Source organism: Balaenoptera physalus (assembly GCF_965194825.1).
Source record: "Balaenoptera physalus genome assembly, chromosome: 2".
Taxonomy (NCBI): Eukaryota; Metazoa; Chordata; class Mammalia; order Artiodactyla; family Balaenopteridae; genus Balaenoptera; species Balaenoptera physalus.
The window spans coordinates 58,483,824-58,499,081 of NC_138883.1; positions in this window are offsets into that span (position 1 = coordinate 58,483,824).

Here is a 15,258-nt window from a genome sequence, read left to right on the forward strand (position 1 = left end):
CATATAAATGTGAGTCAAAGTTGTGAATTTATTCATCTCTTTTCGCATTCAGTATGAAAAACTTTTCTGAAATATAAATGTCTTGTTTAAACACTTCCATGCTTTCATAGACATTGTCAAAGTGACACTGACAGATATTGAAAGTTATCATTTCATTTGTTCAGTAACCATTGACAGAAAAATTGCATATTGGGTTAAGTTAAAAATAATAATACAACAGGGTTCATCTTCCAGACTGTGAAATATTCATCTTAAATTAAAATTACCAAAATCTCAACATATCTACTGAATATAATTGGTTATTTCATAAATATTTTTCTCTATTGTTACAAATGTATCTCTTAATCAATATATTTTGTTTTACTAATCCCTGTTAATAGTCTTAATTGTTAATGTGCATTTTTTAAATATTAGAGCTAACATTTCCTCCCTTTATGAATCTAAAAATAATCTAAAATATGTTTTTTTGTTTACATTTGCTTTTATTATATAGTAGGCATCTGCCACTTTGGGGGAAGTTTTTATGAACATTACATCCTAATTTTAAAGACATATGTAATTCAATGAGCATTGAAGTGAATTTACTTTAATCTTATATAGTTAATTCTCCACCTAGCAGTCATAGACATCCTTTTAAAAACATGTTATCCTATCATTCACTTGTTAAATTCCTTTAGTGGCTTAAACAAGTGTGAATAAAATCCAAATTCCTAGCATGGTTTTCAAAGATAAAGATTATGTGTCCTCACTCAATCTCGATGACCACTTCTCTTACCATTCTGACTTCCCTCCAGCCACGTCAACCCGTATGCTGTTCTTCAATCAAAGGAGCCTATGCCACCCAGGAGCCTTAACATGCTTGACTTTTTGTTGTTTTCTATTGGCTATTTCTCCCATTTAGACATTAGTTCCATGAGGACATGAATCTTTGTGTCTAGAAACTAAATATTTGTTTAATACATGAATGAACAAATTTATTGAGTGTTTAACTCTGGGTCAGACACTCTATCAGAAGCTGAGGATACTGATATGAATAAAGCATATCCCTACTCTCAAGGCGTATGAGCAAATGATTTGCAGACAAAACAAGTGGTATAAAAATTCTTTAGGGCTGATACCATAGAATTGTGACATCGTGTTAAATTGAAGTGCTGCAGCTCCATCATATGCCATCTGCATGCTTTGGGGCAAGTTATTTCCCTCTTAATACTTTAGTGACACCTCTACAAATTGGAATTAATAATATCACCTACCATATGTTTATTTTGAGGACTAAATAAACCTAGAAAGCATTCAATAAATGTCTGTTATTTTATTATAATTATTACTTTTATATTTCTTTTCTACTTTTTCCAACTAAACCTCAATTTAAGCCCTTAGTCAAGGTGATTAAAAGAACTGTAATCTCCTCTGTCACACATGTAAGTCATCTGGTTCCTATCTCTAAAGATGATTTTCCCTGGTGACTCAAAAAATGCAGAAAAAACATAGAAAAAAATAAAAGTTTGATAAAAGGAGAATAAGGACGTAAAAGTAAATTGAAAAAGATGTTAACAGACACCTCACTAAAGAAGATATACAGATGAGAAATAAACATATGAAGATATGCTCCACATCACATGTCATCAGGGTAATGCAACTTAAAACAACCATAATATAATACTAGACACCTATTAGAATGAACAAAATCTCAGACACTGACAACATCAAATGTCTGTAAAGACATGGAGCAACGGGAATTCTCATACATTCCTGGTGGGAATGTGAAATGGTACAACCACTTTGGAAGATAGTTTGGTGGTTTCTTACAAAACCAAATATGCTCTTAACATGTGATCAGCAACTGCACTCCACGGTATTAACCCAAAGGACTTGAAAACTTATGTATAAATAAAAACTTGCATATAGATTTTACAGCTTTTTTATTAATAATTTCCAAAACTTGGAAGCAACCAAGATGTTTTTCAGAAGGTGAATAGATAAATAAACTGTGGTTCTATTTATTGTTGTGCATGAACAAACATCCAGTCTTGAACTATCAAGACATGAAAAGACATGAGGAAACTTAAATGCATATTACTAAGTGAAAGAAACCAATCTGAAAAGGCAACATACTGTATGATTCCAGTTATTTGACGTTCTGGAAAAGTCAAATCTATAGAGATAGTAAAAAAGATCAGTGGTTGTTGATGGGGGAGGGATTAACAGGCAGAGCACCGAGGATTTTTAGAGCAGTGAAAATACTCTGTATGAAATTTTAATTATAGATATATGTCATTATACATTTGTCCAAACTCACAGAATGTGCAACACCAAAGTGAAATCTAGGTAAACTGTGAACTTTGGGTGATTATGGTGTGTCAGTATGGATTCTAACCTGGTTAAAAAAAAAAAATGTACCATTCTGGTGAGGGATGTTGATAATGAAGGAGGCTCTGCATGTGTGGGGGCAAGGGGTATACGGGAAATCTCTGTACCTCCCTCTCAATTCTGTTGTAAACATAAAACCTCTCTAAAAAAAATAATCTTTAAAAAGAAAAACAAGTGGATCCATATATCATCTCTATAGAACAGATTAATTAGTTACATAGACCTTCTGGTGCATTGGAATTACTACCTCCACCTTACTGCCCACCTGTATTAAACACCATTGCATTGCATTGTGTTCTGTTACAGTAAAAGGTAAATAATGCATGTTTGCACAACATGGGATCCTGCACTATAAGCAAACTATTCTGATAACAGTACTGAAAATCTCCTGTGAACTTTATCCAATTGCCTGAGTAGAGAATAAAGATATTCTGCCAAGAGTTTAAAAGGCCTAAATAAAAGAGCATTTTTTATTAGAGAAGACCATTGTGAAATTAGAAACATATTTAGCCAAAAGAAAAAGATAGGAAAATGTGAATAATGCAAAAAAAGAGGAACTCTGAACTGGACAAGGAAAACTACATTCTATTTATGTCTTTGCCCAAGAATTTTCATCAGATACATGATGAAGAGAGTAGAAATCTATATCAAACCTATATATTATTTCTTTATAATTTATTGAAAATATTTACACACAATTGGCGGCAAATCATACATTTACTAATGTATACATGGTTTGCTCATTATTATTTGTAAAAATCCAGACAGACATTATTACAGTTAGGTTATCTGTAATCACTATTCCCTGCCCCTGCAAAATAGTTAAGTTTCTAGGGCCTACTTCGGCCACAACAATTAAAGAAGTACCCTATAGAAACTATTGCTTAAACAAGAATTATTTCTGCCTGGGTCTACCATATATTAAATAGTAAAGGTTATATGTATAAAAATTAGAGACAGTACCAAGGAGTTGATTACCATAATTGAATATTGGTCAGAAATGGATTCTAGCAGGAGGTGATATCTAACCTGGGTTTGGAAAAATAAAAAGAGGAAAAAAATTAACAATTTTAATTCCAGTCTCTGTTATATCAGCTGTGTGTTTTGGACTGGTTATTTAATCATTATGAGTTCTTAGATACAACATTCTCTAGATAAATGGAAATAATAAAGCATACTTCACAAAGCTATGGAAGGGCTAAATGAGGTAATTTGGAAATTATAACTGGTCAGCACATATCATAGATTTGCAAAAAAAAAAAAAGTTGAATTAAATTTCTATTTTCTCATAATAGTATTATCAATTAGGAATAGTTCATTATATCAAGGATTGAGCCTGCTTGAAATTAATTTTTTTTATAACTTGCAGAATGTTTTATAAATAATGAGCAATTTAAATGGAGAAATATTTTATGTTGTTTATTTATTTAACAAATATTTACTGAATGCCCACTACATGCCAGGCAATACTCTAGGCACTTGGGATACATCAGTCAAGATCCTTGTTCCTCTGGGGGGATATAAAACTAAAGACAGCAATGAAAACTTTAATGAGCCAAATTAAAGGAAGGACAGGGCAAGTGGGATGCTTGTAGTCATGATTTCCTGGGATTGTGTAGTTAAAATAGATGTGTTGCTTTTCCCATTTTTCTACCACTGTTCTAGGTCCAATCCCTGCTTTACTCTGCATCCTGGAAGGTTTACTTCTACAATGTGGCATTGCTCAGGCTTCCTTTCTAATTGTTTTATGAGTCAGTTAAGCCACTGGGAGTTAGTGACAAAAATCAGAAAAGAAAGAATGAGAATGATTCTTCACACACCAGCACTTTTGTTCTAGAAATCACTGCCTCCTTCCACTACTATGGGTATCAAGGAAAGATTAACCACCACACTCTTGAGGCAGCTGCAACTTTAAGGAGCTCAAAAAACACTATTTCCTCACCATTTCCCTTTACCCTCTTGGGAGTCTTAGATCTTAGCCATCGCTCTGTCATGTGTGTCATGCTGAAAATCATGAACGTCACTGAGCCTGAAATTTTTGCTCTATAAAAACAAATACATCTATCATATTGTGGTTTTGATTTGCATTTCTCTGATTAGAGATGCTGAACACCTTTCATGTACCTGTTGGCTGTTTGTATATATTCTTTAGCAAAATGTCTCATCAAGTCGTTTGCCCATTTTCTAATCAGGTTCTTTTTTTGCTACTGAGTTGCAGTTCCTACAGTTAACAATATGGTGTTGTGCCCTTAAAAACTTAAGAGGATAGCTCTCATACTCCACACAGAAGAAAAGAAAAAAAAGAAAGAAAAGACAAAATAGCAAAGGGACTCTTGTGGAGGTGATGTATATGTTTATTATCTTTTTTGTTGTGATGGTGTCACAGGTGTACACATATGTACAACCTCATAAAAATGTATATATTAAATATGTGTAACTTTTTGTATATTAAGTATACCTTAGTAAAGTTGGCTCATTCTTCCTTGACCCAAAGCTCTGTGTGAAATCCAGCAGATATCAAAACAAAGGTCCATATATATCTCAGCTCTACTTTTGTTTTTTTTTTTACATTTCAGTGGACTGAACCCCCACTAAAAGAAAAAATAGTATTACAACATCTTATTTACAATGTCTTTATAATAATGTTTCATAACGGGTAGGATAATTCCACCCTTCATATTCTTCTTTTTCTGAAAATAGTATGTGAACTTCTTTAGCCCTTTAATCTTCCATGTAAATTTGAAAATCAACCTAACAATTTTCATGTAAAACTTTGTTGGAATTTTTATTGGAATTACATTGAATGTATAGGTGAGTTAGTGGTGAATTCACATCTTAGAGAAATGATTGCATGACATAATTTTTCTGGTATTATGGTAATTATATTTACATATTTTCTAATATTCAGGCAGTCTTTAATAAAACCACTTTGTCATGGTGTAGTACATTGTTCAGTAGATGCTGCATTTGAATTGGCAATATTTGCTTTTAAATGGTCACATCTAGATCTATGAGAAAAATGCTCTTCTAGTTGCCTTCTCATCATGTATTTTGTCTTTTTTGATACCAATTCCTTTCTATTTTTGGTAGCTGGAATCATAAACAAGCTGGAAATATTTGCTGCTTTTGTTCTCTAGAAGACTTTGAAAAATATTTCAAAGATGTATTATTTGAAAGCCATTTTTAATTCATGTCATAGAAAAAAAGAAAAATAAAGCCTTAGACTTCTAATCCAGAATTTCCACTTTACTTTTCAAAAAACTCAATGCTGTATAAATCCTTTAAATTTTAATTCAAAGTATGTATTTGCATGTCAAATAATTTAGTCCTCTAGTGTAACAAGAGATTAAATCCCCTATTTGAGCTCTACCAAATCTATCAAAATAAATTAAGCTTGAATATTTATTCATTATCACAAATTGCCTTTGAGATTAACTATTTTATTTAGAATGCTATTCTAAGAGAACACTAAGTGTGGTTTGAAACTACAAATACGTATAGAATAAATCATTGAGACTTGATACTCAGGACTTCCTTTGAGGAATAACTTGCAATTTCAATTCCACACAGTACATTTTTGATCATCTTCAAGTAGTGCTCTTTGATCTAATCTAACAAAATGCAAAATTGTTCTTCAATTTGCTCAGATTAACTCATATATAGGATATAGGTTAAAGAAGAAAGGAGGGGACTTTCAATTAAAATGTAACAAGACTATGTCTTCATTTCTTACCACAGTTAGATTAGACTGTGATCAGTGACCCATTATTTGTTACAGAATAATCATAGAGATTGTTGTTCTGTTAACTGACTTCTAGGTTTTAAGACTGAATTTTAAATGGAAATTTTATTTATAAAAAATGGAGACAGCACTGAAATAAAGTCATTGACAGATGCTGAGATCACAAACTGTAATTAATATATTTTATTTTTATTTTGTTATTTAAGAAAACTTATAGTTTAAGAGCTTTTCTATGGCTACTCCTCCCAGATAGAGAATAAGGAGAGAAAATATATCTAAATTAATTCACATAAAATCTGGTGGTGCAGAACATTCATTTCTCTCGGCAGCTCCCTCAAACTAATGAGCTGTCATACTAAGGGACAGCCTTCTAAAGTTGTTCGACTCCCACAAAAAGAATTGAAGGGTGTTAGCAATATCTATTGATACATATTAGAAGACAAGTTTATATAAGTATTGATATTAGCTATCACTCTTTTAATATTTTATTGAACTGTTAGTAGAAAAACCAGTCTATTTTCCTCACCTTTTCTCAAAAGTATTATATCTGGCATTATTCTACTCCTAGCTTACCTTTTGTTTTTGTTGATTATATTGTTGGTTAATATACAATCATCTTAATGAGTTGATTAAATAGGGAGAAAAATTAATCATTTCTAATATCTTCAGAAGACCAAAGCAAATATTACTTTAAAGCTGTTAATTACTCAACTAGGACAAGTGTTAAAAATAAATGAAAAAACAAATCTTCACCATATTGGATACATTGATATACCAAAATGAGACAAACTCCAACAGATATTCTGAGATTAAGCAAAAATATCTAAGTACATTTATTAATTCAATTATTTATTCATTAATATATTCACAATTTAAATAGATATATTTAACAACTGTTTGATATTTAGTCCATACCACAGTAATAGTGACTATAGTTCATGGTCTCTGTCCTCAAACACTAATCATACCAATGGATAAGATATTTTTGTCCTCACATCAGTAAAAGATGCATAAGGTAAGTAAATTGCTAGGAACATACGTTCTGCCTTCAGCTTTTCTGCATCCCAAATTGCTGCTTATTTTTATCTAACTAAAACACAAGTCGCATCAGTCTAAACCTCAGTATACTTGTTCATAAGATCAGGCTAATAATAACTGCCACCTAGAGACCTTTTAAGCAAATGAATGATTTTATATAAACTTCTGTTTTAATTATCATGACTGTTAATAGAATTCACAAATCTGTTGTCTTAGCACAAATGCAGGTGTTTTAAGGGCTCCTATGCTCCATCAGTCTTATTTTGAAACATTTTGAAACATTTCAAAATATTAACTTGCCATACACAGTGAGAAGACTCCTTCAGTCCTTAAATAAGTCAGAAAAAAGTCAAAATAATTATGTAAATGTTTAGATCAGTTATGAATTATAAAATAAAGTCTAAGATCTGTAAAATCATAGGTTTCCATGTTGTCAGGAATACTGAAGTGACCTAGAAACTAATTAATTTTCACTCAATTCTCTTTCTCAGCCTTATTCTGAGTATATTTTCAGCCTTTGTTTTCTAGCCTTTGTTTTCCAATAGCTTTGAAAATAATCGCCAAGATTTTATGCGACATTTTCTCCTGCTCTCCTTTTAAAGACAAAACTAAGAGGTCACAGTGAAAATCTTACAAAACACAAACTAATTACGCTGTTATCTTATAGAGAGAGACTGATTATCATTAACCACAAAGATTCATCTGCCAGAGGAAAGAAAAAAGGTAATGTATTTTTCCCAAAAGGGAGTAGAAAGCATGGTGTTAAGAATGCAAATTTTAGAGTCAGAAAGACCTGCCTTAGAATGCATCCACAATTGGTTAGCTGTATGAGCCTAGAGAAGTTAGTTAATTTCTCTGTGCCTCAGTTTCTTCTCCCATGAAACAAACAGGTATAACAATTTTACTTATTTCATAGTGCATTTTTAATGGTTAAATGAAGGAATGCTAGTAAAGTGTTTAAAACATGCACTGAACTTTGTTAACTTAAGCATTTGTAACATACTACTAGATTCAGTTAATCACTTGGCCTCTTCTCCAGCTGATAAGTAAGCATACAGATTCTGTTTAGGTTACTTAAACCCAGTTATAACTACCAGGAAGTTGAATTCTGCAGACACTTGTAGGACATTTAGTTGGCTCAGACAGCAAGTAAAAAAAAAAAAAAAATCACTGTACTTTCCATAAGTCAAACCCTTTCTTGTTTTTCAAAATAAGCAATTTTCAGAGGTGTCACTCAGGAAGGTGACACCTGTATTGTGAACATGCACAGGGAGGTGGTATCAGGGACATGCTGTCAATTCTTATGACATTGAAAGAAAAGGTGACAAGGACAAAGGGCCTTGATGACTTGCACCTGACACAACTCCACTCATAGAGCAAAGGAGACAAGATCAAGTTGAGACTGCCAGGGACAAGGGGATAAATACATTAAAGAAATCTGTAAATAGAAAAAGACATTAAACATGAAGGTAAGAAATAAAAATTTAGGGACTTCCCTGGAGGCGCAGTGGTTAAGAATCCACCTGCCAATGCAGGGGACACGGGTTCGATCCCTGATCCAGGAAGATCCCACATGCTGCGGAGCAACTAAGCCCATGCACCACAACTACTGAGCCTGTGTGCCACAGCTACTGAAGCTCACACACCTAGAGCCCGTGCTCTGCAACAAGAGAAGCCACCGCAACTAGAAGCCCGCACACCACATCGAAGAGTATCTACCGCTCGCTGCAACTAGAGAAAGCCTGCTCACAGCAACAAAGACCTAATGCAGCCAAAAATAAGAAATTAATTAATTAATTAAAAAATAAAAATAAAAATTTAAGTATAGAACCTTTCCTTCACTAACAAGCATACGTTATCTAATAGTAGAAGTGAAACTAAAAGATTTTTCTTCTTTTTCATTAATCTCTTTATGTCTTTCCTGAAAACAAGAACTATGAATGACAGACAAGGAAAAAGACACTAATTACCTCAATATAAAGTGATTGGAAAGGGAAAACATAGGAAGAGAATGTGTTTGAATGTAATAAGCAATGTATGTGATGTACCTTAAACATATCAGGCATTTGATAAAGGGCAATAGCTTTCACCAGCATCATAAAAACCTATACAGAATCCCCAAATCATCATATTTTCCACTTTTCTTTAATCCTAACTCATTTCATTTCACTTAGCTTTGAGGAGGAGAAATCAGTATCTTCTGCGACTTCTTTATAATAAGTAGAGCATTACTGTATGCAAGAAATATACAGTGTAAGGGAATTAGCTATCACTTTTCAAAAATATAATATTTACTTCCCATCCCTTCTTTCCCCTTCCTCCCTCCCTCCTTTCTTCCTGAACAAGAATATGAATATTCTTAATATGTACATTTTGCATTCAGGTGAACCTGGAAATCTATATAAGGGTAAATTCACAATTATATCATTATATTTTCTTGGCCATAAGTAGAAGATGTAAGTCAATGGTGGTTGTTATTCAAAAAGAACCTCCACAATTTTATTTCAAAATGGCCACTGCCATCATAGTTGATTTACCATCACACTTCAGAGGAACAAGGTTCACACATCTGATGTTGGTGGAATCTTTTTATGAAAATGCAGTATGACTTTGTCAAATATCAGCTAATATCAATCATGTATACCTAAAACTTCATGAAAAGGAAATGATTCACATAACTAGAATCAAACAAAGAAATTCACAAAAGTAGAACTACCTAGATATAAAACATTGTTAATAGGCTTCCACATTTATTTTTTGAGAAACTGATGAATTATAAATGAAGTCAATGTTATTCCATTTGGATGCAGTTATTGAGCAATTTCATTTAAGAATATGTAATATTCTTTTGCTAAAAGGGAAAAAGCTCTTGAACATTAAAATTGTGGGTTCATATCTCAATATTACATAACAAAAAGAATATAAAACTGAAACCAAGAAACTTAGTTATGCCAAAAATCTATAGTCTGACTTTGCCTCTATCATATTCCTGCACTATAATTTTCATTATATATAATTAAAAGATTGTGTTTAGTCATACTTTGTTTCCTTCCTACTCTAGCATTTTGTATTTGTAAACACATAAAAGATAGTATAATGTTATTACAAATCACAAATGTAATGATAATATTGTAGCTAACGGAGGTTAGCAGGAAGTCCATTGTAAAGTATCACAAAGACTCTCTTTCTGACCGAACTTCAGCCAGTCTCCTCTACGCCATGTTCTCAACTAGGCTTCCACATTTGAACTTCCATGTCAATCTTTGCATTCCCAAGAGTCCTACTAAGTCGGTTTAGCCAGAACCCTCATCTTTGATATCTGACTACTCTCCATATCTGATCAAATTCCTCACCTCACCAACCCCAGGTAATATCTGAAAATCCTGACCTGCCTTCAGCAAGAAATCTGTTAGGTCTGTTTAGCCAGAATCTGGCTAGAAACATCTTCATGTTTCCCATTAGTTAGTGTCTATCCACTCATCCCCCCCTTGCTTTTGGCTCTAAATCCCCACTTTTTTTTTGCTGTGGTCAGAGTGGAGCCCAAATGCCTCTCCTCTACTGCAAAGCCTCAGTGGGGTAGTCCCTTCTTGAATGAAGTCTTCCTTACCATCTTTAACAACTATTGGACTCCTAATCATAACTTATTTTCAAATGTCAATCAGATGTTGTTTTAGAAATCTGTTAGTCACTTAAATAATCCAAGCCAGTTTCTTACCACTTACATTTGAATTACAGTAGTTATGTTTAGATACAAATTATAAGATTACACCTAATTAATCATTAGGTCATTTCCCATTGAGATCAGAGTGACCTGCCATTTTTTGGGGTGTCCAGGATGTCTGTTGACAGGTTTTTATTTCTTTTTAGTTTCTTGAATAAAGAGGTTTTTTAAAAAAAAAAAAACCCTCAATTTTTAGTTGTTTTAAATCCATTTGCTAAGATTCTGGCAGATTTTTTTTTTCTTTTTAAAGGTTCATTTCAGTTTTTCTCCTCAAAGATTTATCAACAAACCCATTTGCATGTATTCTCATAATTACAGCTTTATATGATCTTCTCTCAGTGAACTAAGCTGGTGAAGAGGAGAACAGAATCAGCCCATTACAACAAACATCTCATGCGGAGAGGAAGTGGGTGGTTGCACTAAACAGCTTCAAGGAGCTGAACACCAAAGGCTCTCCTGAGATGCAAAAGTGATGATATTCAACTTGTCAACACTGAGGTTTCAAACCTACTGAGTAGTGCACAGATATGGAAAATACAGAAGAGTGGAGAGTCACAGCTGGAGTTATTGGTTATAGGAGAAAAAATAAAACCTAAATAAATCCCTAGGTAAATGGAGGAGAACATTACTACCAGTAAATGAGCTGAGAAATCTTCAGTCCTGAAAGAGACCTGGACCACAGGGAATGGAAGCCAAGGTTGCAATACAGATACAGAGGTTTATTTGTAAGACCATGCATAGCTGAAAGAGTGTACAGTTTGAGACTGTGAGAACAGTGACAAACTCATGGCTTTGCCACTTGCCAGGAAAATTACTGAATGTCTTTGAGGCCATTATATCACCTATAAGATGGGAATAATACCTATTTGGGAACGTTGCAGCAAAGGTTGGGGAAAATCACCTACACAATATTCTATATGGTGGCTTATTGATATGAATTTAAACATAGATTTTTTTTTTCTGGTATAAAATTACCAAGTTAGGTGGACACTTTACTGATGATCTTAGGATTCTAGTTTTAAAGATTTGTAAATCATATTGTGTTATCCATATACATGTAGCCACAATATTCTTTTTGGTGCACTCATTTAATTACAATCACGTTTGTTACCTCATAAGAAAAATTTGTCCTTCAAAAGGTAGCTTTATAAGTAGTTCAGTTTCAAAGAATGTTGTTATATCAAAGCTAGCAGTGTTAGGTATTTTCCACTTGTGTGCAGAGAGGGTCTTTGTTGAACTAGCACTTCCTGAAGTTAAGGGTATGCTGTGTATTTTGCAGCATTTCTTCAAGAGCAAAAGAAAGATCTACAGATTCTAGTATTGACTTATCTTAGGTTTCTACAAATGCAAAACGTGTGCCAAGGACTTATAGAGTTGTAGTTTATTTGAAGATGCAGAAGAGGAAAAGCCAATTTAGGTTTACATTACCAAAATTGTTGCTCTGGGCAACAGTGCTTGATTCCATTAGGAATACCGGACAAGAGTCCAAATGCCTGCCATCATTCTCAACCTAAAGGATAGGAGGTGGGAGCATTTTACTCAGCTGTTCAGTCCACCACTCTTCCCAAAACTTGAGGGTTTTCCCTGGGGTGTTAAATACTCACACTTCTGAGTTGCATCTGTGTGCATCCTGAGGAACTCTGAGAGATGCAGAAGTGTCCCGAGGGAAAAAAACAAGAGTAGTTGAAGTGAGATGTTGTCAGCTCAAACATGTCTCTCTCATAGCTTCTAGTGGTTTGCTGGCAATCTTTGGTGCTCCTTGGTTTCTGCTGCATCACCCCAATCTGTGCCTTCATCTTCACATGACATTCTAATTATAAGGACACTAGTCATATTAGATTATGGGCCCATCTAACTCCAGTATAACCTCATCTTTATTAAATGCGTCCACAGCAATCCTATTTACAAATAAGGTCACTCCTGAGGAACTGGGGGTTAGGACTTCAATGCATGAATTTTGAGAGGACATAATTCAACTATATAAGTAGTAGCATGTGTTTGTATATCTACCAAAATAATGATTTTATAATTATAAATATTACTATATTGTTACATAAAATCATTATGTTACACATTTAAATTTAAATTAATGTAGGGATTTACTCACATACTTGAAATTGTTCTTGCTTTTAAATATCAATACTTCCTGTATCTCTGATCCTCTAGCGTAAATTATTCTTCTTCTGTCTGGCATATCGACAGAATTTCTTTTTGCTGCAGGTGTGCTGGTAGCAATTCCCTTATTTTTAATAAGTCTGAAAATGACAATTTAAATTTGATTCTTAATACATTTACTTACTATTGCTAGGTTTTGGTTCATTTTTTATAGTTATTTGAATTGTTTCTGTTGAGAAACAAAATGATCATTTCTAATCATGACTTCTTTGAATGTAAACTTTCTTTTTTCTTGTAGCTGTTTTGAGATTTTTTCTCTGTCTTTTTGTTAAACTATGATCTCCTATAATGTAGATGACTTTTTATTATTCCATCTTTCAATGTAAAGAGCTTTAAATCTGTAGCTTGATATATTTTATCAGATTTGGAGATTTTTTATTCATCAGCATTTCTAATATTACTTCTGCTCCATTATTCCTTACTAGTTTCTCGAGTGTTCCAGTTAAAGATATGTGAGGATTTCTTACTCATATTCTTTACTTCCTATTTGCACATCTGTCTTTTCTATCCTGTGATTTCTCCAAGTGTCACTTTGGCTATTTTACTCAACCTCTTACTAATTCTCTCATCATCTCTGTCTGTTATGTTGTTAAACCTATCAACTTACTTGTTAATATTACTTATTGTTTTTTTTTCAGGTCTACAATTTCTATTTTTTAAATCTGTCATGTTTCAGTTTCCATTTCTCCACTGAAATTCTAAACCTGACTTTTATTTTGTTGAGTATAGTGAGCAAAATTATTATTTTTAACAATTTTTATTTGAGATAATTATAGATTCACAAGAAATTGCAAGAAGTAGTACAGAGACACCCTGTGTACACTTTACCTAATATCCTTCTGGTAATCTCTTGCAAAATTATAGTATATCACAACCAGAATATGTGCATTGATATAGTCAAGATATAGAACAATTCTATTACTGCAAGAATCTCTCATGTCCTTTTATAACTACACCTACTGCTTGTATCCTTGTTCTTGTCCCCTGACAACCACTAATCTTCTCCATCTGTTACATAATAATAAAGTTGTGATAATGTAACATAAAAGGAGTCATAAAGCATGTAACATTTGGGGATTGGGTTTTTTTCACGCAACATGATATTCTGGAGATTCATTCAAGGTGTTATTATCATTGTTACTCCTTTTTATCATTGAGTAGTATTCCATGATAGGTATATACCACAGTTTGTTTAACCATTCACCCCTAAGTGACATTTGGGTTGTTTCCTGGTTTGGCTATTACAAACAAAGCTGCCTTGAACAAACATCCATCCCCAGGTGTTAGTGTGAACATAAATTTTCATTTCTCTGGGATAAATGCCCAGGAGTGCAATAGCTGGTTCAGATGGTAATTGCTTGTTTAGGTTTTTAAGAAATTGTCAATCTGCTTTACAGAGCCACTGAACCATTTTATATTCCTTCCAGCAACGTGTGAGCAATCCAGTTTCTCCACATCCTTGCCAGCCTTTAGTGTTGTAATTACTTTTGATTATAGGTATTCTAATAAACATGTATTTATAACTCATAACAGTTTAATTTGCATTTCCCTAATGGCTGAATATATTGAATGGTTTTTCATATGCTTATTTTCCTACTAGATTAGATTTTCCTACCTAACTAGCCTTTTCAGTGAAATGTCAGTTTATGTCTTTTGTCCTTTTTCTTATAAGATTGAGAGTTCTTTTATATATTTATATATTTTGGGTACTACTACTTTGTCTGATAAGTGGCTTGCAAATGTTCTTTCCCAGTCAGAACTTGTCTTTTCATCCTCTTAACTAAATCTTTCACAGGGCAAAATTTTTAATTTTTATTAAGTATGATTTATATATATATAGTTTCTTTTATGGATCCTGTTCTATTGTTAGGTCTAAGAATGCTTAACGTACCCTTCTTAGGTACTGACGATTATCACCTATTTTTTTCCCAAAAGCTTTATAGTTTTTGTTTTTATCGTATTGTATTTTGCATAGTACTGTGTTATGAGCTAATTTTTGTATCAAATGTGACATTTAGGTTAAGACTTTTGGAGGGCAGGGGGGACTATGGGAATCTTATTGCTCCAGCACAATTTGTTGAAGTCTATCCTTCCATCATTGAGTTGATTTTGCTCCTTCTCTATTCATTTGCAGATATTTGTGGGGGGTTATTTCTAGAGTCTCTATTCTGTTCCATTGATCGATTCTGGCAATATTCTGCCAATGGCAACT